General features: G+C 42.0%; 1 protein-coding gene across 2 annotated transcripts in view; it reads right to left on the reverse strand.

The window, feature by feature from the left end:
• Nucleotides 1-20,507, reverse strand: part of PAG1 (phosphoprotein membrane anchor with glycosphingolipid microdomains 1) — a 155,813-nt gene that overhangs the window by 55,555 nt on the left and 79,751 nt on the right. For both annotated transcript variants that reach the window (XM_027561254.1, XM_027561255.1), the window contains one exon: nucleotides 6,228-6,325. The gene's annotated coding sequence lies outside the window, so the exon portion shown is untranslated. The remainder of the gene's footprint in view (nucleotides 1-6,227; nucleotides 6,326-20,507) is intronic.

A 20,507-nucleotide genomic window follows, 5' to 3' on the forward strand; every position in this document is an offset into this window, starting at 1 on the left:
TACAAATGACTCATCTTTCCAAAGTTTGAAAATGAAAGCTAGTTACAATTCACAGAGAAACGGTGTAGCATACATTGATAAAAAGACAAAGATATTTCATTTATGTGTATTTCTTTTTCCTTAGATCATATCTATTGAAATCTTCAGAATTTTAAGAGGTTTTATTAAAGAGTAGTTACTCCCATGAGAACTGGATTTTTAAATTAAAAACTAGAATAGCCCAGTAACATGAATATTATTAGAAAATAATAATGCTGACTTAAATCATATTGAAATTCGTTAGCTTCATTTGGATATAATAGATGTAAAATGTATTAACTGTAATAAAATAAGTTAATAATGAAGTCATAACATGAAAACTAATAAGTTCACCAAAGAGATGAGACAAATGAAGCCCCAATGTCCAAGAATACAAGGAAATTAAACTCTAAGAAATTTTACTTGATTAAGAAAAATAGGACTCTTGGGAAGAAAGCATCCTTAGTTGTAAAGAAAATAATAAAACAGGGAAGTGCCACTGATTTATGATGGGTATTTCAAGACAGTGTATGTCTCTCTGTATATCTTACAATAAGAAAAGAGAACATAAATAGTATAGGGATTTGTGTAGCACACTTGAGGTTAGGTTGAAGAGGTAACTGCTGATTTTTACTGAGAGCTGGGACAAGAAACTACAGGAGATGCTCATTTGATGTGGGTGGAGTAAGGCAGGCCAAGAGTGGATTCACACTTTCTTCTAATCAACTGACTGTATCACTGGACTTCAATCTTCCTTCTGCATCTCACTAGACCTCATATTATCCAATTACCAGTCATTTACTGGAGGGTGGCTAGATTCCTTTTAAACTGAATACAACTAATTATTGCAACCTCTTTTCCTGGCTTTATTAAAGGCTTTTTCACCTGTTTTGACTTGTCCAGTGACACTTTAGCAAAGTTCTCCAGGAGGTATCTTAATTATTTAAACATTTTATGGTACACAAGAAAGAAGTGACTTAAATAAAATTACTCAATTTTAGGTAAGTTATTATTCAAGACTATATGTCATATTCATTTAAATACAAACTTTAAAAATCCTATTTTGATTTTTCCTATTTAATAAGTCATGTGCTATTTAATTAATTTCACATTCAGTATCTAATGAAATACATGACTTGAAGACAAATATTTGAAAAAGCACACTGGTATATAACTGATTTGCAACAAAATATATGAGTTTAAAGCTATAATATATTCTTATATCAAACTTGAAAATAATTGTTTTCATTAACATATATCTGGGTATCTTACACTTTGAACAAACACAATCAAGCTATGATAATTTTTGTGTTTACTTATAAAACGAGATAAGACAAAATGTCTTAGGTGGCAGTTTGTAAGCATCTCTCTGCAATTAATACATATTTTGACTTGTCTGTGTAGTCAGTTTATCCAGAGGAGTGTGAGGATATATACAAGGATATGAATAATGTTTGTTTCTAATAAATAAAAAGCCAAATTGTATGTGATTGTCATTACTTTTTCTTTTTTTAACACTGAACTTTGTATCGGACAGATATCCTAATAGGCTAACATAAAACTTACCCAAATACATTAAGATATTTAAGATTCACAAGAAGTGTAATTCAACAGATGGGCTTCTCAGGTGGCTCAGTGGGTAAAGAATCCACCTGCAATGCAGGAAATGCAGGTTCGATCCCTGGGTTGGGAAGATCCCCTGAGAAGGAAACGGCAACCCACTCCAGTATTCTTGCCTGGGAAACCCCATGGACAGAGGAGCCCGGTGGGCTACAGTCCATGGGGTCACAAAAGAGTCAGATACGACTTAGCGACTAAAACACCACCACCACCAGAATTCAACAAACACCCATGTAACTATTACCCAGTTGAAAATAAAACGTGGCCAACACTGTGAGAAGCATGTAAGAGTTTTGACCAGATGACTACGGCTTATAATGTCACATCAGTGCCTCTATGCTTCTCATCTCACTAATCAGCCACCCATGAGATGTATAAAAGCCACCATCTGTCAAGGTACAGGATCCACCCAGTGAAGAAGTGCAGAGGAAGAAGGACAGCAACCACGTCTGGTCTTTCTCCCAGTGCTGCTGGGTGATGCTGTGCAGGACAGCTCATCTGACAACCTCATGACACGGGGTCTGGAAGCCTGGGTTTACTGTGAAGCATTAATCACACCTGCTTTGAATTCTGCAAGGACAGAGCTTACAAATTCTTCCCCCAACATAAACACCAAGAGACAAAGGGTGGACAGTTCCCAAACCAGCAACGTCACACACGCTGTGTGTAGTTCTGCTGGCTGGCACGTGTGTTCAGAGACCCCAAAGGGATGTGACAGTCCTTGTCACAGTCCCTGAGTCCTTGCCACAGCAAGCTCTGCTGTGACACAGAAGCCACCTGGGGTGGCGAGCACGGAGCCCTAAGGCCTAGACTCCTGCAGGTGGCCCTCCCACCAGTGCTGCTGGCCCTCACTGCCTGTGGGACCTTGAAGTTACTCACCCTCTCTGAGTTTCAGTTTCCTCTTCAGTAACATGGGAATCATCCTAATAGTAGTAGTAGAGGAGTCGGGCAGATTAAATGATTTAATATTTGCAAAGAGCTATAAAACCTGCACCTGCTTCACTGTACATACAATATAGTGCTTGTTAAATAGAATCTTTAAGTGTTTACTTCAACTTCCTTCTACTGGTATATGTCTCCTTTTGTAACAGACTAAGATGACACACAACATTGGTGAGAACAAGATTCCTGTGTGCCTCGCTGTGAGACGCCAGGCCTGACTCCCTACAAGGATACAGACGAGGCTAGGCCGGGTGGTGCTCTTCTGGAGGTGCAGACACTGACTTCCTGGTGGGCTGGGGTCACCTGTGATGGAAGCTTGGCTGTCACTCACACACGCTTATGATCAGGCCTCATGTACCGTTCCCAGGGATTCCAGCAGAAAAGGAACAAGGAGGCAGAACGAGAGGCAGGGCTGCCAGAATCACAGGTGAGGCAGCAACTGCCCTGCAAACTGCATCTTTTGCATCTTTCAGGGCCTGCCCAGCCCTCCAGTTAGCAGCACCTCCCAGGAGCCCCTGTGGGAGTAGTAGGAAATAGCCCTATCTCTGCCTTACTTCCCTTCAGAGTCCTTAACTCAGTTGTTAAAAATAATAAAACAGGACTTCCCGGGGGGTCCACTGGATAGGAATCCACCTGCCAACGCAGGACACACGGGTTTGATCCCTGGTCTGGGAAGATCCCACATGACCTGGGACAGCCGAGCCCGTGTTCACAGCTCACTACTGACCTGTGCTCATAAGAGAAGTCACCTCAATGAGAAGCCTGCACAGCACAACAGAGAGTAGTCCCCACTTGCGCAACTAGAGAAAGCCTGAGAGCAGCCACGAAGACTGGGGCAACCAAAAAATAAACAAACAGATAATGATAAAATAAAAACTACTTTTAAAACAGACAAAATAAAAGTACCCTTGATGAATGGAGGGAAATAGTTTAGTAACACCTTGATTGATTTTTCTTGATGTCTCTGGCATTTCCTTGAAAACAGCATCATATAAATATATTTTACATATTTTTAAATGGTTAATAAATTCAACTTTATAAAGATTGTCAAATATGTTTTAAGGGGATATATATTTCTTTAGAAGAAAACCAAAGCAGATAATGTACATGAATGATGTCCCAAGTGGTAGAGTAAAAGAACTCCATGAGGTGTGTAAGACTAATCCTTATATAAACTGCATAAAAAGCCGAGATGGGTATGTCATTTAATAGTCATTAGATGACAGTCATCTAATAGCTGATTGTATACTGATGTCATCATAACCATAATTTTAGAAATAGCATAGTTTATATCATGAAGGAAATGGCAACCCATTCCAGTATTTCTTGCTTTGAAAATCCCATGGACAGAGGAGCCTGGTGGGCTACAGTCCATGGGGTCTCAAAGAGTCAGACACAACTGAGCATGCACACATACACACATACACACACAGTTCTTATCTAAAAAGATGCGGGGAGTTCTTCTTACAGATACCGCCGAGACTGGGGAATATGACAAATCTCTCTCTGAAATAAGAACACGGGCCATGAATACGGCTGGGGGTGGCCGCGCACACCTGCTCTCAGGCCCACCCTGGACCAGCTCTCGTGCTGTGTTTGTGAACATACAGCCTGCAGCCTGGCAACACCTTTCTCTGTTCTGGTAAGAAACACACACGCACACACATACACACCCTGAGTCCCCACACACCTGGGGCTGTGCTCAGGGTGGTGGGGAGTGGGGTGAACGCAGAGCCTTTAAGAAGCACAAACCCCAAGCCTTGGTCTGGGTTTACATTTCCGCCAGCTCGGTTTCCAATGCAGCGTTTGCGCACTGCTTTGAACCTTGGCCTTTATAGTTGTTGTTGCCTTTAAAGTTCTGGAGCATTCTGAGCATGGCGTCTTCTTGCACTGTCTCTGGCAGGGCACGTCTTACCTCAAGGCACATCTTTGAGTTTGTCTTTTTTCCTTGTATCTCAGGCAGCCCCTAGTTGTTTCTGTGAGTCATCCCATGACACGCATGGGTTATTTTCCACTGATTCCGACATCTGAATGCTAATATGCAGGGAGCAATCTCAAAGCAGGTCTAGTGTGTTTAGAAGGTAATTCTCACCTTTCATGATTTTAATTTCTGTTACTACAGTATCTAGAAAGGCAGGCTGCTATCTTAATGACTTCTTCCACGTGAGACATGCAAAACGCAATGTGAAGAAGTCACTTCGAGGAAAACTATCTTCCCACGTTATGACTTGCATCTACAGTCATGGAGGCTATTAGAATTTATATATATATATATTTTAAAAACCTCTAAGCTGATATACTGCTCAGGATTTTGAGATTTCCCACTGCTCTGTGCTGTTGCATTCTGTATGCACAGCACAGATTCCTGGCAACCCTATTACAGTGAATAAACAATGTCTTCTCTGTCAGATCAGAGAATGAATAGTATCACACAATTCTCTTCTAATGTACAGCCTCCACTTCCTCGATCCAGCCCCTTCAGAAGAAAATAGGCAGAATAAGGACTGGAGAGGAAGGCATTCTTCTCGCCCTGTCAATCTGGAACGGCATTCTAGCCGGCTCGGGAGGAAGTAATGTCAACTCTCTATCAACTGCTAAACAGAGAAAGTTGACAAGTTTATTTTCTTTTAAATTGGATCATAGATTTTTGCATTTGTGTGTGTGCGTGCCCATGAACATCTTTCTCGAAGGAAGGAGGCAGTTCATCAGCTATAATCTCAGGCCTTGGCCAAAACAGCTTTTAGCTACAGACTCAGAGCAACAGGGGAACTTCAGAGAAATGACACAGCAATTTGTGTTAAAATATTGGCAGCTAATTCATGAATGCTGGAGCTCACTAGGAAATTCAGCTACCTCTGTGAACATTTTTATTCCCACTAAGCTCATGATTCACAAAGAAAATGCCTAGAGTTACTTCCCTGAAATATACTGTATGATGCTGACAGATTTCTCTTTAGTGTGTCTGTCTCATATTCACTCTCTCTATTTCTCTCTCTCACATACACACACACATACACACAAACACCCCTTCCCCTCCCCCAAAAGAGGCATTAAGAATATAATCTTCCCAACAAGAAAATTCATTCACGAGGCATTTATCAGCAGCCAACGATTTACTTAGTAGGTATCTTTATAAAAGAAGAACATGGATTTCTTTAAAATCTTCCATATTCATAAGTCTTAGTTGGCTAAAAATACCATGATTCAGGTCCCCCCCCCCCCCATGATGTGAAACAGCATAAATCTTATTTTAACCCCTAAAAGGAATTACCCAACTTTTTCCTCTTAAAAGAAGAAATGCTATTTTTACAATCAGACCACACTGCCTTCTGCTTTCATGAATATCTGAGAGACACTGAAAAGAAGAAAAAAAAATACAGCTTCCCCTTTCTCCCCTTTCTCCCACACATTCTGAGTCCAGCTCAATGGGCTCCCAGACTCTGCTGGCATTCTCCTGGTAACACATTCAGAAGAGACTGCAGGAGATCCCAGTAGCACGGCTTTCTTTCCTCTGGCCCCCTCTCCTTCTCTCTCTCCTATCACTCTAGGTTTGTACTAGACGAAACAATTAAGCCTTTGTGCACTCCCACTGCAATCTGCAAATTCTAATGATGTGCCCCCGTCACTGGTACAATGGTAATATTTACCTTGGAGAAATGTCTGTCCAAATAAGTATTCAAAATGCTGGCAAAATCTATTCCCTTTGAAATGTTGTGGTGTTGAATGTTCTCTCTTCTGTCTTGGCCTATAACGAAAGAGAAAGAAAGTTAGGGAAAAAGAAAAAGATGGATAAAGACTGTGACAGATACTGGTCTAGTTCACTGTAAAAATCCAAACATAGAGCTTTATATTCCTTCTTGAACAAAGCAAACTACAAAGAAGAGGCAAAACTACACACAGTAGTGAATGAATAAAAAAAGGCCTCAAAATAGCAGCCAAGTCAACGTGTAATCAAATACACACCAATTTCCTCGCTCTTTCCTGATGTGTCCCCATTTTACAACAAAGCCATCTATGTGTTATTGGAGTGATATTAAAATTCAAATAACTGTTGTCTGAACTTGAGATAAAACAGGTGATTTATTTGAAGAGAGTATATATGCTTTGAGGTAAGGTAAGCTGTGATTAATTGTGAAAATGTCTTATTAAAAGCAGAATCTTTGGTGCAGCATGAACAGGGCAGGCCGAATGACATGCAGATCTAGTCCCGAGTGTTCCTTCATCTGATCCACTGTGAAAATGGGGAAGATGTGCAGGAATGGAGGAGACTGCAGGGATGACTTCAGTTCATCTCACATCCATGGCTCTGCTCTATGGCCAGTGCCCTGCCTCTCCTCCACCCCACTTTCCTCTCCAATTCTCTTCCCATTGTCTAATAAACATCTCCTGCACTGAACCTCTATTTTTACATAAGACACCATGATAAAAGTAGTAAGAGAGGGATGATGGGAGAAGGATGAAATGAATGAATAAATGAATCTCCAAGGAGAATATCCTAGAAGTTGACTAAGATTCAGAATGGCTTGATTATTTAACAGACTAAGGTATAATTCCTGATTTAAAATCTAAAAAACTGAATACAACATGAGCCTTCTAGATTTGCGTCCAGTGATGTTCTTTTATTAGAACCACACATAATCGCTTAGACTGAGACTTTCTATTTTCCACAGCAGAATCAGCAGATTATTTATACTATCTTTAGGTACATCTATTGTTTCCCTGATAGTTACCAAGTAAGAAAGTGGCTGACTTTTCCTTGCTGCTGCATTTAGCTACATTATTTTTTTCCTTAAAAAAAAAAAAATGAAAGAAAGTCTAAAAAGATTAGAATAAGTCACACAGTCAAGGGCTGTTGTTCTCCAACTCAACTCCAGGTCTTTCCACTGTCAATCAAGCAAATAGAGAGGGCAGGGCTTCACTGGGTGAAGGGCTTGACAGAAAAGAGCCATCTTTCAATCTTTCATTAGATTTCAAATCAAACCCTCCTCCTGAGCTCCTGCCATACAGATATATTTAGATACAGATTCCAACTGCAAACCTCTCCACTCTCCCATGTTGTCACTGTCAATCCCAGAGAACTCTCTTGAGTTCATTAGTGATATGAGCAAAATTTACTATCTAAAGCAAACTGCTACATTAAAAAAATAAAATGAAAAGAACAAACATGCTTCTTAAAAAGCCAAATCTTACTAATATGTATGGGAGTTAACTGGCTTGCGTATGCTATCTGTATTACTAGACAGGAGTTGCTGCTGCTACTGCTGCTAAGTCGCTTCAGTTGTGACCGACTCTGTGCGACCCCATAGATGGCAGCCCACCAGGCTCCCCCGTCCCTGGATTCTCCAGGCAAGAACACTGGAATGGGTTGCCATTTCCTTCTCCAATGCATGAAAGTGAAAAGTGAAAGTGAAGTCGCTCAGTCGTGTCCGACTCTTTCGCGACGCCATGGACTGCAGCCTACCAGGCTCCTCCGTCCATGGGATTTTCCAGGCAAGAGTACTGGAGTGGGGTGCCATTGCCTTCTCCAAGACAGGAGTAAGGAGTCTGATTTTAAAACTGAACACATTATTTGACCGCTAATTTAATAACATAAAAGTGGTACATAATTTTGCATTTTCAGAACATGCATTTCACCAGTTAGAAACATTCCAGGAAACAAGGTAATCAAGACAGTGTGGTACTGGCACAGGATAGACATCTAGATCAATGGAACAGAATTCAGCATCCAGGAATAAACCCGCATATCTATGGCCAATTCATTTTTGTCAAAGATGCCAAGACTATTCAATACGGAAAGAACAGTCTTTCCAATAAAAGATTTTGGGGCAACTGGATAGCTCCATGCCAAAGAATGAAGTTGGATCCTCAACTCAGACTGCATAGAAAAGTTAACTCAAAATGGATCAAATGCCTAAATTTAACAGCTAAAACTATAAAACTCTTAGAAGAAAATATAAGGGTAAGTCTTTACGAGCTCAGATTTGGCACTGGTATTTTAGATGTAATACCAAAAGCACAATAATTAAAGAAAAATAGATAATTTAAGCTTCATCTAAATCAAAAACATTTTTTATGTTTTAAAGGATACGATCAAGAAAGTGAAAAGACGACCCAAAGATTGAAAAAATATATGTGCAAATCATATCTGATAAAGCAGCAGTCCCCAACCTCTTTTTGGCACCATGGACAGGTTTTATGAAAGACAGTATTTCCACAGATTCGGGAGGGGGATGGTTCAACCAGTAACGTGAGCGATGGTGAGAAAGATGACACTTCATTGTTCCCGTCGCTCACCTCCTGCTGTGTGGCCTGCTTCCTAACCTGCGAAGGTCTGGTCTGTGGCCCAGAGGTTGGGGACCTTTTATCTAGAATATACAAAGAACTCTTATAATTCAATGATGAAAAGACAAACAACCCAACCAAAAACAGGCAAAGGATTTGAGTAGACATTTCTCCAAATGGGGCTTCCCTGGTGGCTCAGTAGTAAAAAATCCGCCTGTCAATACAAGAATGCAGGTCCAATCCCAGGGTCGGGAAGATCCCCTGGAGGAGGAAATGGCACCCTGTTCCAATATTCTTGCCTGAAAAATCCCTGGTCAGAGGAGCCTGAAGGGCTACAGTCCATGGGACTGCAAAGAGTCAGACACAACTGAAGCGACTGAACACAGCACAGGGCAAACCCAAGTGTAATTTTTGCTGGACTCCCTGGAGTTGTTGCACTAAAGCAGGATCACCCAGCTCCACTGAAAACTATCACAGTCTGACTGAGACAACCTGAATATACTTTTGTGTGGACCAAGTTTTCCTTCAGGTCCCATCTCAGACCGTGACTATCTCTGAGTGTGGACAGCAGCTAATTACTGCAAACGATGACTGCTCTAGTCAAACAGAAATCCTATCTTTTCCACGCTGACTTCTTTTTTCTGCTAAATGGAATTTCAGGGTTTCTGAAACCAGGTATCTACTCAACTATGACTGCCTCCCACCCCGCCCCACTACCACACACACTAAATCAGCAGAAGCCAAGCTCAGCACTTCTTCTCCACCAGCTTCTCTGACAGATAGTTCTCATGGGGACTCTAACCAGGGTCTTAACACGGATGAGGTCATTCATAAGAGGCTCCAACAAATGGACTCTGGAAATTCATGTTGGTTTTTTTTTTCCCTTTTTTTTTTTTTAAATTGGAGGATAATTGCTTTACAATATTGTGTTGGCCTCTACCATACATCAACATGAATCAGCCACAGGTATACATATGTTCCCTCCCTCCTGAACCCCCTCTCATCCCCCACCCCATCACACCCCTCTAGGTTGTCACAGAGCGCTGGGTTGAGCTCCCTGTGTCACATGGCAAATTCCCACTTGCTATCTATTTTACATATGGCAAAATGTATACATTTCCACACTCTTTTCTCAGCTCAACCCACCCTCTCTTTTCCCCACTGTGTCCACAAGTCTGTACTCTAGGTCTGCATCTCCATTGCTGCCCTGAAAATAGGTTCATCAGCACCATCTTTCTAGATTACATATGCATGCGTTAATACACAATATTTGTCTTTCTCTCTCTGACTTAGTTCACTCTGTATAATAGGCTCCAGGTTTACCCACGTCATTAGGACTGACTTGAATTTTGGTGACTAACCTGAAGGGTCATTCTAGCTAAAGCCTCTTAGAGGAGCTAAAATAGAATTTGGATTCTGGGCCACTGTGACCCCCAAGGGATTGGTTAAACACTTGACAGATGGCCTGGCCCAGTTGCCATTGCTGAAAGGAAGTTTAGGGAGAGGAATACTTCTTGAAAACTATGCCCTACGGCCCCTCCTAGGGCAGCAGTGATGATACCGTTAGCAAACCTTGCGATCTGGGTAGATAAATACCGGGATCTGGTAGTACAGATCTGAGCAACTCAACTCCAAATTCAAGCTTGACAGGCCAGACATCTAGTCAATATGAGATTAGATTCAAGGAGCTCCTTTATAAGGAGACGTTTACTCAAGGAGTTCAATGAATAATTCTCAAATTTAAAAGAAATTTAAAGGTGACCTATAAATCCAACCTCAATTGATACTTGAACCCTTTCTCCAATGTCTGTAACTTCTAGCTCGTGAGTGCAATGTCAAAATATACTCAGCTAAAAATAGCAGTTAAATGCTCTAAGCAATGAATCACGGTGCCTAAGATACAATAATCACTCAATATTTATTCACTGTTTGAGTGAGTTTTTAAAAATCAGAGCAGACTCCAGGATATTACAGTAATGAAGCTGCTCTCACTTGCAGTCCCTGAAGACAGAAAAAGGAGTAGGACTGTAGGTCTCTCATGATGGACGTATTACCACGGCAATATAGCACATGTGCAAATGCCAGCTAAGTAAACACTAGCCTATCCATGTTCTAGTGGAAATAAGGGCTTCCCTGGTGTCCCAATGGTAAAGAATCTGCCTGCCAATTAAGGAGATGTGGATTTGATCCCTGGGTCAGTAAGATCCCCTGGTGAAGGAAATGGCAACGCACTCTAGTATTCTTACCTAGGAAATCCCGTAGACAAAGGAGTCTGGCGGGCTACAGTCCATGGGGTCCCAAAGAGTTGGACATGACTTAGTGATTAAACAACTGCAGCAAAATGGAAATAAACCAATAAACAAAACCTCAACATGCTATTCCAGCTTATCATGGATTCCCTCCCATAATGAAAGGTGTCTAGGGGCTTTCCTGGTGGCTCAGTAGTGAATCATCCATCTGCTAATGCAGGAGACATGGGTTCGATCCCTAGTCTGGGAAGATCCCACATGCCCTGGAGTGATTAAGCCCTTGCACCCCAACTATTGAGCCCACACAGTTTAGAGCCCGTGCTCCTTAACAAGAGAAGCCCTCACACTGCAAAGAGTAGCCCCCACTTGCTGCAACTAGAGAAAATCCCACACAGCAATGAAGACACAGCATAGCCAAAAAATAAATAAATCAAAAGAAAGGCTTTGAGAAGGAATCCCTTTCTGTATCTGGGAAGCACTGTTAGGTTTGAGCTAGGGGTAAGGAAGGCTTGTGGCTGTAGACTAGTTTGAGTCCTGGTTCTAATTTCTAGGGTTATGCAGGACAAGTCCAGTACTGTTCTACAGGGCAACATCTAAAATACTTAAAGACACATATTTAAAGAAAGCCCTGTTCTCCTGCCTTTGAGTGTCCCCTTCTCCATTTCAAAGAGTGCAGTTTTGAGTATCATCTAGTGTGACTCACTCCCTTGGTTCGCTCCCTGGAGAAGGGAATGGCTACCCACTCCAGGATGCTTGCCTAGAGAATTCCATGGAGAGAGGAGCCTGGTGGGCTACAGTCCATAGGGTCACAAAGGGTCGGACATGAGTCCATAGGGTTACAAAGGGTCGGACATGACTGAGTGACTAACACTTTCATTTTTCACATGACTCACTCCCTTGGTGGCTCAGACAGTAAAGAGTCTGCCGACAATACAGGGAACCTAGATTTGATCCCTGGGTAGGGAAGATCCCCTGGAGGAGGGCATGGCAACCCACTCTAGTACTCTTGCCCAGAGAATCCCATGGACAGAGGAACCTGGCTGGTTACAGTCCATGGGATTGCAAAAAGTCTGACCTGACTGAGTGACTAACCCTTTCACCCGTTAGTATGACCCAAAGAGAACAAAGGCTGCAAAGAAAAAGGAGCTGAGCCCTGGCCAGGCCTGCTCACGAGAGCAGAGTAGGCAGAGAGCCCAATCCAGCTGCAAAACGCAACTCAGGAACCAAACACATCTGATGGACAAGGTAACCTTGATCTGATTTAGGAAATCATCCTCATCTGGGTTTTAGGGATGGTGGGAGGGGAATTCTCAGGACTCAGCTATCACAGGGACAGCAGAGCTCTCACAGCAAGGAGCAACAAGCCGGGGAATCAGGAAGGTGCCTGCTACCGTCCTTGAGGTCCAGTCATGGCTACAGAATCTTGCCACTGGGCAAGGAGGCAGGGTAAGAGGCACAATTCTTGGCAAGATCATGATAGATCATGGTATCCAAAGTAGATTATGAGTTCCAGACACTGAGACAGATGGGAAGAGAAAGAGTTAAACTTAGAAGATCCAGCAGTGAGTCTCCTGGGAAACTGGAGTCATGCCTGGGATACCGGATCTTACATCTGGATGGTAAGGAAGGCTACTTGGAATGTAGCGGTGAGGTCATCCCAGTGGTCAGCATTGAAGCAATACCATTCTCAGCATGGGAGATCAAAATTCAACCAACACTCAGTCAGCACTGAGCAAGACGACTGTGGGCAAGACTTAGAACGTGATGGGCCGGAAGCCTTACACACTGTGGGTAGGTTTAAACATCTGAAGTATTTCCTGCTATAGGGAGAACAATTTAAAAGCATCAATTCTTTGGCACTCAGCCTCTTTTATGGTCCAACTTTCACATTTGTACAAGACTACTAGAAAAACCATAGCTTTGACAGATTAGGTTTTCTAAATAAAAGTGTAGTATCTGGACTGACACATGTAAGAGTCCTGTGCTCCTCTTCACGGGTGCAGTGCTAATTCATCTGGAGAATTGCCTTCAAATAAGAGAATGTCGAAAACTGAAAGACTCAGCCCCCAGCATGTCTCCTCCTACCTTCTTGGTGTCCTCCCAACTTGGTCCTCTTCATGTATCATCTCCCCCGCCCCAGGGGACTAAAGATCTCTCTTTACTGCCTTTTTGCAAGTTAATTGGTGGCAGTGGTAGTGAGGTGCTCTTGACATCCCTGTGCTATATCTGCCTTAGATTTAGGTCTCTGTGTTCAATGTCAAGATGTTCTCCAATTCTGTTTCCTTCATTTGTTATTATATTAGCCATCTCACCCAGTTTTGGGCCATGCTTATTTCTAGTGTTTTACCCAAGTGAGTCCTCATGTTTCCTAGAACAGGATTAGGTTCAAATTGCTGTTGTTGTTTAGCTGCTAAGTTGTATCTGATTCTTCGCAACCCCATGGACTCTAGCCTGCCAGGCTCCTTTGCCCATGGGGTTTCCCAGGCAAGAATACTGGAGTGGGTTGCCATTCCCTTCTCCAGGGGATCTTCCTGACCCAGGGATCCAACCTGTGTCTCCTGCTTTGCAGGCAGGCTCTTTACTGCTGAGCCATTGGGGAAGCCCTAGGTTCAAATAACAGAAACTTTTCCAGGAAGAGAGCAATTTGCTGTTTCCTCTCGACAGACTTACAAAACCAGTTATTAATCAAGTTCATTATACATCATACCCTGTCTTTGTCCAAATATTAAATGTTAGCAGTGTGATACCCTTTTGGTTAAAGAATCAAATATATCTCTAAACAAATATGTGCTATTTGTTATTAATTCTGCTGAATTCTATAATGGGTTTAAAAAAACTGTCAGTATAATAGATATCAACCTCAAAACAAAGACATATTCTTCTGTTAAAATTTCAATATTGAGCCTTTCACTGAAGTGCTCCAAGAAAACTACATAGTACTCAATGGTATGTGTACATAGTACTCAAAACTACATATGCTCAATGGTACAGCAATTATATGGGCTAAGGTATACTGTGAAGCCTGGAGACGGAAATGGCAACCCACTCCAGTGTTCCTGCCTGGAGAATCCCATGGACAGAGGAGCCTGGCGGGCTACAGTCCATGGGGTTGAAAAGAGTCAGACACAACTTAGCACGCATGCATACTGTGAATATTGGAAAAACATAACTTATGATGCTTCCTTCCCCTGCATTCTTATTTTCCTTGGGCTGCACTTCTCTTGTTGAGCTCCCTCATGTTTTCTGGCCATTTTTCTTGCTGGTTCTCCCAGCTGTCTCATCTTTTCCCCCCGCCCCCCTCACCTCAGACTGCTTTAGCTCACACTTCCAGCCTTCCTGGTATTTACCATGTTAACACTTCTAGTCGTCACACCATCTGATGTCTCTTGCTTCATTTTCACACAATCTAACAGCTGAAATCCCCAGTGTATGTAAAGCAACAGTCCATTAAGAAAAGAGTGGTACATATACACAATGGAGTATTACTCAGCCATTAAAAAGAATACATTTGAATCAGTTCTAATGAGGTGGATGAAACTGGAGCCTATTGTACAGAGTGAAGTAAGCCAGAAGGAAAAACATAAATACAGTATACTAACGCATATATATGGAATTTAGAAAGATGGTAACAATAACCTGGTGTACGAGACAGCTAAAGAGACACTGATGTATAGAACAGCCTTATGGACTGTGTGGGAGAGGGAGAGGGTGGGAAGATTTGGGAGAATGGCAATGAAACATATAAAATATCATGTAGGAAACGAGTTGCCAGTCCAGGTTCGATGCATGATGCTGGATGCTTGGGGCTGGTGCACTGGGACGGCCCAGAGGGATGGTATGGGGAGGGAGGAGGGAGGAGGGTTCGGGATGGGGAGCGCATGTATACCTGTGGAGGATTCATTTTGATATTTGGCAAAACTAATACAATTATGTAAAGTTTAAAAATAAAATAAAATTGGAAGAAAAAAAAAAAAAAACTAAAAAAAAAAAAAAAAAAAAAAGAAAAGAGTGTTTTCTGGGATTTTGTTTTCCTTACTGAGAACAAAAAAAATGGAAAAGGCAAGGAAGAGTGGTTCACAGAGATGTCAAAGAGAGACCACTCTGCAGGTAAGATGAAGGAAAAAAAAAAAGGATTTTTTTAAAGCATCAAAAAGATTATGACACTGGGAAAATAATTCCTTCTGAAAATCCCCTTCACTGGTGTGGGTGGTTTGATGAAAATAATCCCCTTTCCAAGAAGACTATATTCAAGGGAACGGAAGATGAAAATCCTTCAACACAGATCCTTATACTATCTACAATATAAGGAACCCAGGGAAGCATAGATACAGTAATAATACATATACTGAGTCATTAATAAATGACATTTTATTAGACATTAATAAATGACATTATTATTAACAAAAACTTCTTTTTCGTTAGTATTGTCACTTGGAAAGAGGCTTAAAATGACACCTTTTACTATAAGCCTTATCTGTAAGCCTGCATCCCAAGTGAGCAAGGCTTGGGCATGAATTTCTTGCAGTTTCAATATTAACAGAGAAAAAATAAAAATGACCAAAGCACTCAACAGTGAAAAAAATCCTTTCTTGGTGGCTAAAATCAGAATACTTTGTTATGCAAATTTAATGTATTTAAGGAAAGCTGCATGCCTTTCAAATATCTGAACAAAAAGCAAGGTAGCATAAATGCTAACATTAAAAAGCTTAGTTTCGGAACTTAAATCTTGCTTCAGCAAACAGAAAATAAACTGACTCCTCTAAAGGTTAGTTTATGAATGGGAAGTTAAAAAATATTTAAAGACATCCTAGCCAATGTAAATAAACAGGGAATAATAACCCAGGCAACCAAAAAGGTCATTCATTCATTCATGTCCTTATTTACCTTTCAATGGTATTTCTTTGCTAAAAAAAAAAAAAGTAAATATGACTCCATTCCCTCCCACTCTGTGTATCTGGGAAGCTGTCTTTTGGACTGAGTCTTAGGCTGCTATATATTTAGCCTATAGCTTTGGCTAGGTTCTGCCTAATGATGGATACTTAACTGGGTAGCCAGCAGGCCACTGCTGTTGTTTATCCCAGAGCCCAAGATCAGCCTCTGAACATGTCCTGATGAGGAATAACCACTGTTTTATCTCCTCCTGGGACCACTCAAGGGGTGGCGAAGGTGGAGGGTTGCTGATCACCGATATTTTCTGGAAGAAGTTGTGCAAATGGGTGTATAGGTGTTTGGTGGTGGGCAGGAGTGTGGTGGGCGGGGGGCGGGAATGTAAGAAGACTTCTTCTTGCGTAGGAAGCTGAGGAAAGAGACCTGAGGTTTGCCCACGTGTACATTCAAGGTTCAAAAATTCACAGAAAAACACCTACTGCTAGGAGTCCTAGCCTCAGAGTTATTCAAGACAGAAAGGGCCCTTCCCTCTCTTCTTAAGGTTCTGAAGAGCTGGCTGTGAGGTCTGTGTTGACCTGAAGCAACAGCTCTGTGGGGTCAGAGCACAGGTCACACTTGAGCTCTGGCTATTTACCCCATTATTGAAAAATTGTTGTCTGTAAAGTCTCTGAGTTTCAAAGGGGTGTGCAGGGGGGTGACTTGGTGCTTATAAAGGGGAAATTTGAGAGATGCACACAGGAAGAACACCCTGGGAAGCCTGGAGGTAGGTTGCCACCATCCAAGGGTGTACCAAGAGCTGGAGAGAGGTCTGCAACAGGTCCTGTTCTAGTACCTTCAGGAGGAAAATGGCCCTGCTGACACCCTGATCTAGGATACACTTCTAGATCTAGAATACATTTCTGATGTTTAAGCTACCCAGGCTTCCCAGGTGGCTCAGTGGTAAAGAATCCACCTGCCAATGCAGGAGATGCAGGAGAATCAGGTTCCATCTGGTTGGGAAGATCCCCTGGAGAAGGGAATGGCAACCAGCTCCAATATTCTTGCCTGGAAAATTCCATGGACAGAGGAGCATTGTGGGCTACAGCCCATGGGGTCAAAAAGAGTCAGACATGATTGAGCAATTGAGCACATGCGCACGAAGCTATGCAGTCTGTGGTACTTTATTATGGTGATTCTAGGAAATGAAAAGAACTAGTACATGAAAAAATGTTTTCCAAGTTTCTATATATATATACGGGCTTCTCAGGTGGTACTAGTGGCAAAGAACCTATCTGCCAATGCAGAAGACATGAGACACGGGTTCGATCCCTGAGCCGGGAAGATCCCCTGGAGAAGAAAATGGCAACCCACTCCAGTATTCCTGCCTGGAGAATCCCATGGACAGAGCAGCCTGGCAGGCTAGAGTCTATGGGGTCACAAAGAGTCAGACATGACTGAAGCAACTTAGCATGCGCACACACACATATATATATGCACATATGAATCACTTTGCTATACACCTGAAACTAACATAACACTGTAAATCAACTATACTCCAATAAGAAATTTGAAAAAAATAATAAATAGGACTAAGGTGTTAGCAAGACAGCATTTATCACTTTGGCTTCTCATATCAAGAAGTTTACACAGCAACCCAGCAGCTACACTGGCGTTATTTCTTCACTGTGTATGTGTGTTAGTCACTCAGTTGAGTCTGACTTTTTGCAACCCCATGGACTATAGCTCGCCAGGCTCCTCTGTCCACAGAATTCCCCAGGCAAGAATACTGGAGTGGATTGCCATTCCCTTCTTCAGGGGATCTTCCCCACCCAGGGATCGAACCCGGGGTATCCTACATTATGGGCAGATTCTTTACCACCTGAGCCACCAGGGAAGCCCATTTCTTCATTATATGAATTCAGGTGAACATTGAAATAACAAGCAGGTTCACATAATTCATGATACAACTTCAAAGGAGGAATTTGTATTTTTTAGACAGTGTTGTCAATAATAGATTGAGAACTGACTATTCAAACATCATGAAGCAGAGTTAGAGAAAAGTTTCAGTCATTTCTTTAATCTTGAGGAAAATTCTGAGAGGATTCCCTAAGAATATGATTCAAGTGAACATTGCACTCACAAGCAGGATCACGTAATTCATGATACAGCTTCAAAGAAGGAATTTGTATTTTTAAACATTGTTGTCAATAATAGACTGAAGGACTGATTACTCAAACATCATGAAGCAGAATTAGAGGAAACTTTCAATCATTTCTTTAATCTTGAGGAAAGTTCGGAGAGAATTCTCTAAGAATCTCACTTAACAAAATTCCTAGGGATTTTTTTTCTTTCGCTTTACTGGGACATCTCTTTAGATTGATGTCATAGCTCCATTTATTTTCTTTGACTCTGGGGTCATTCGTGTTTTTCCTTGAATTCGTCCTTAAGTCTGCCCTGCTTTATTGTCTAGCACTTGTGCATATTTCAGAGTTAGAGTAATGTAGTTTTAGAGTGAAAAGAAACTCTGCAATATTTCAGCTCAACTAATTTTAGCCACAAGGAAGCTGAGGCCCAGCTGTGATCACACAGCTGGGTAAGGCAGAGGCTGAACCAGAACCACTTTTCATTACCTCCAGATCTGTAGCTCCAGCCTCACCATGGGCCACAGAAGCTACCTGTGCATGTTTCCCTCATCATATGAACCTGGCTCCAGAGTTGGTGCCTTTTATGTTTTTACATTGCATTCAAAGATTCTCCTGCAATGATGCATTCAGAGGAGGCATGCCAAAATGCCCATTTAAATATGGACTACTGATGATATAGGTAAGTTTCTGTGTGAAGACACTAGGAACTGATCACACATGACTGCTCTTCAGTACACTGTTATTTTTTAAGGTGAGTGCTAAGTCCCTTCAGTCATGTCTGACTCTTTGAAACCATATGGACTGTAGCCCGCCAGGCTCCTCTGTCCACTCGATTATCTTGGCAAGAATACTGGAGTGGGTTGCCATTTCCTCCTCCAGGGGATCTTCCCAACCCAGGGATTGAACCCACGTCTCTTACACCTCCTGCACTGGCAGGCGGGTTCTTTACAACTAGTGCCACCTATTTTTCTTTTTTTTAAAGTCTCTTCAATTTATTTACTATCTATATTTCCTTTAATCTCACCATAGAAGTAATTGGCATTATATATAACCCAGGTTTTATTTTCTTCTCTGTTTTGATCTCTAGGCTAATGGCATTTTAAGTAAGATGTGAAATCTGGGCTTTACTTACTGTGGCCCTCTGTTTGGGTGTCTGGTCAAAGAAGGAATGTAAGTCCATCTACTTGGTTAAGTAAGGCAGGAAGGGGAAAGAGAAGAAGGAAATAAGAAAAAAGGAGATTAGGTTTGACATAAATACACTTCAGTTCAGTCTAGTTGCTCAGTTGTGTCCGACTCTTTGCGACCGCATGAATCGCAGCACGCCAGGCCTCCCTGTCCATCACCAACTCCCGGAGTGCACTCAGACTCACGTCACTACTAGGCGTAAAACAGATTGCTAGTGGGAACCTGCAGTATAGCGCTGGGAGCTCAGCTCAGGGCTCTGTGATGACCTAGAGGGGTAAGAGGGGTGGGTAGGAGCGGGGGTGGGAGAGAGGTCCAAGAGGGAGGGGATATGTAAACATATAGCTGATTCACATCGTTGTACAGCAGAAACTAATTATAAAATTAGCTTTTATAATTATACACTAATAAAAACAAAAAACAGAAAAAAAGAGAAAGGAAAAATAAGCTTTAAAGATTTAGAAAAAGTAAAAGATTTTGAACTCCCTTAGACCAAGATAAGATTTCTATCACAGTTAGTAGAAATCATTAGACAACAAACGCTCTAGGAGCTAACAAGGCTGCATCTTCCCATGTGAAACAGCTGAGAGCAGTTTCTATATCAATCTGTTCAAATGGAGAAAACGGGTCACTCACAAGCCTGGAAAGAAGAAGAAACAAAGACATCCCCTGAATACAACTGTGAGAGAGGGAAAGACATACAGTAGCAGCCTCCTCACTGCAGAATTACATTCTTTTCTTTTTCGTCTGCCATCAACAGGTGTTGCCATGGTAACTGTCCTGTGGTTAAGAAGTAGTAGAGGTAAGAAAATCTATACAGACCCACATAAAGGGGAAAAGACGAACGGTGTGTTGTACACACACTAACCTCAGATGTCGCAGGATGAGCAACCAGAGGCTCGCTCTCCTGTTCACCAGGCCCCTGTGTTGCTGGAACAGGGCTCAGCCCAAGAGTGTGGTCCCTGAAGAGCCAGGGGACTCTCAGGGCAGCTTTGTGGCCCTCAGTTTACCTTAGGCGCTAATTTACATCCCCACTCCCCGCGTACACTTCATAGCTCTGTGATGACTTTGGGGGGAGGGTAACAGTTTTGTCATGTAGTGTCTGGAAACTTGTAAAAAGGGAACATATATCACTCAACAACTTCCTTATTGTCCTCCTACTTCTCTCAGGTAGTGTGTTTAGTGATACTTTCTTGGCTTTTTC

Source organism: Bos indicus x Bos taurus, chromosome 14 (genome assembly GCF_003369695.1).
Source record: "Bos indicus x Bos taurus breed Angus x Brahman F1 hybrid chromosome 14, Bos_hybrid_MaternalHap_v2.0, whole genome shotgun sequence".
NCBI classification, from domain to species: Eukaryota; Metazoa; Chordata; class Mammalia; order Artiodactyla; family Bovidae; genus Bos; species Bos indicus x Bos taurus.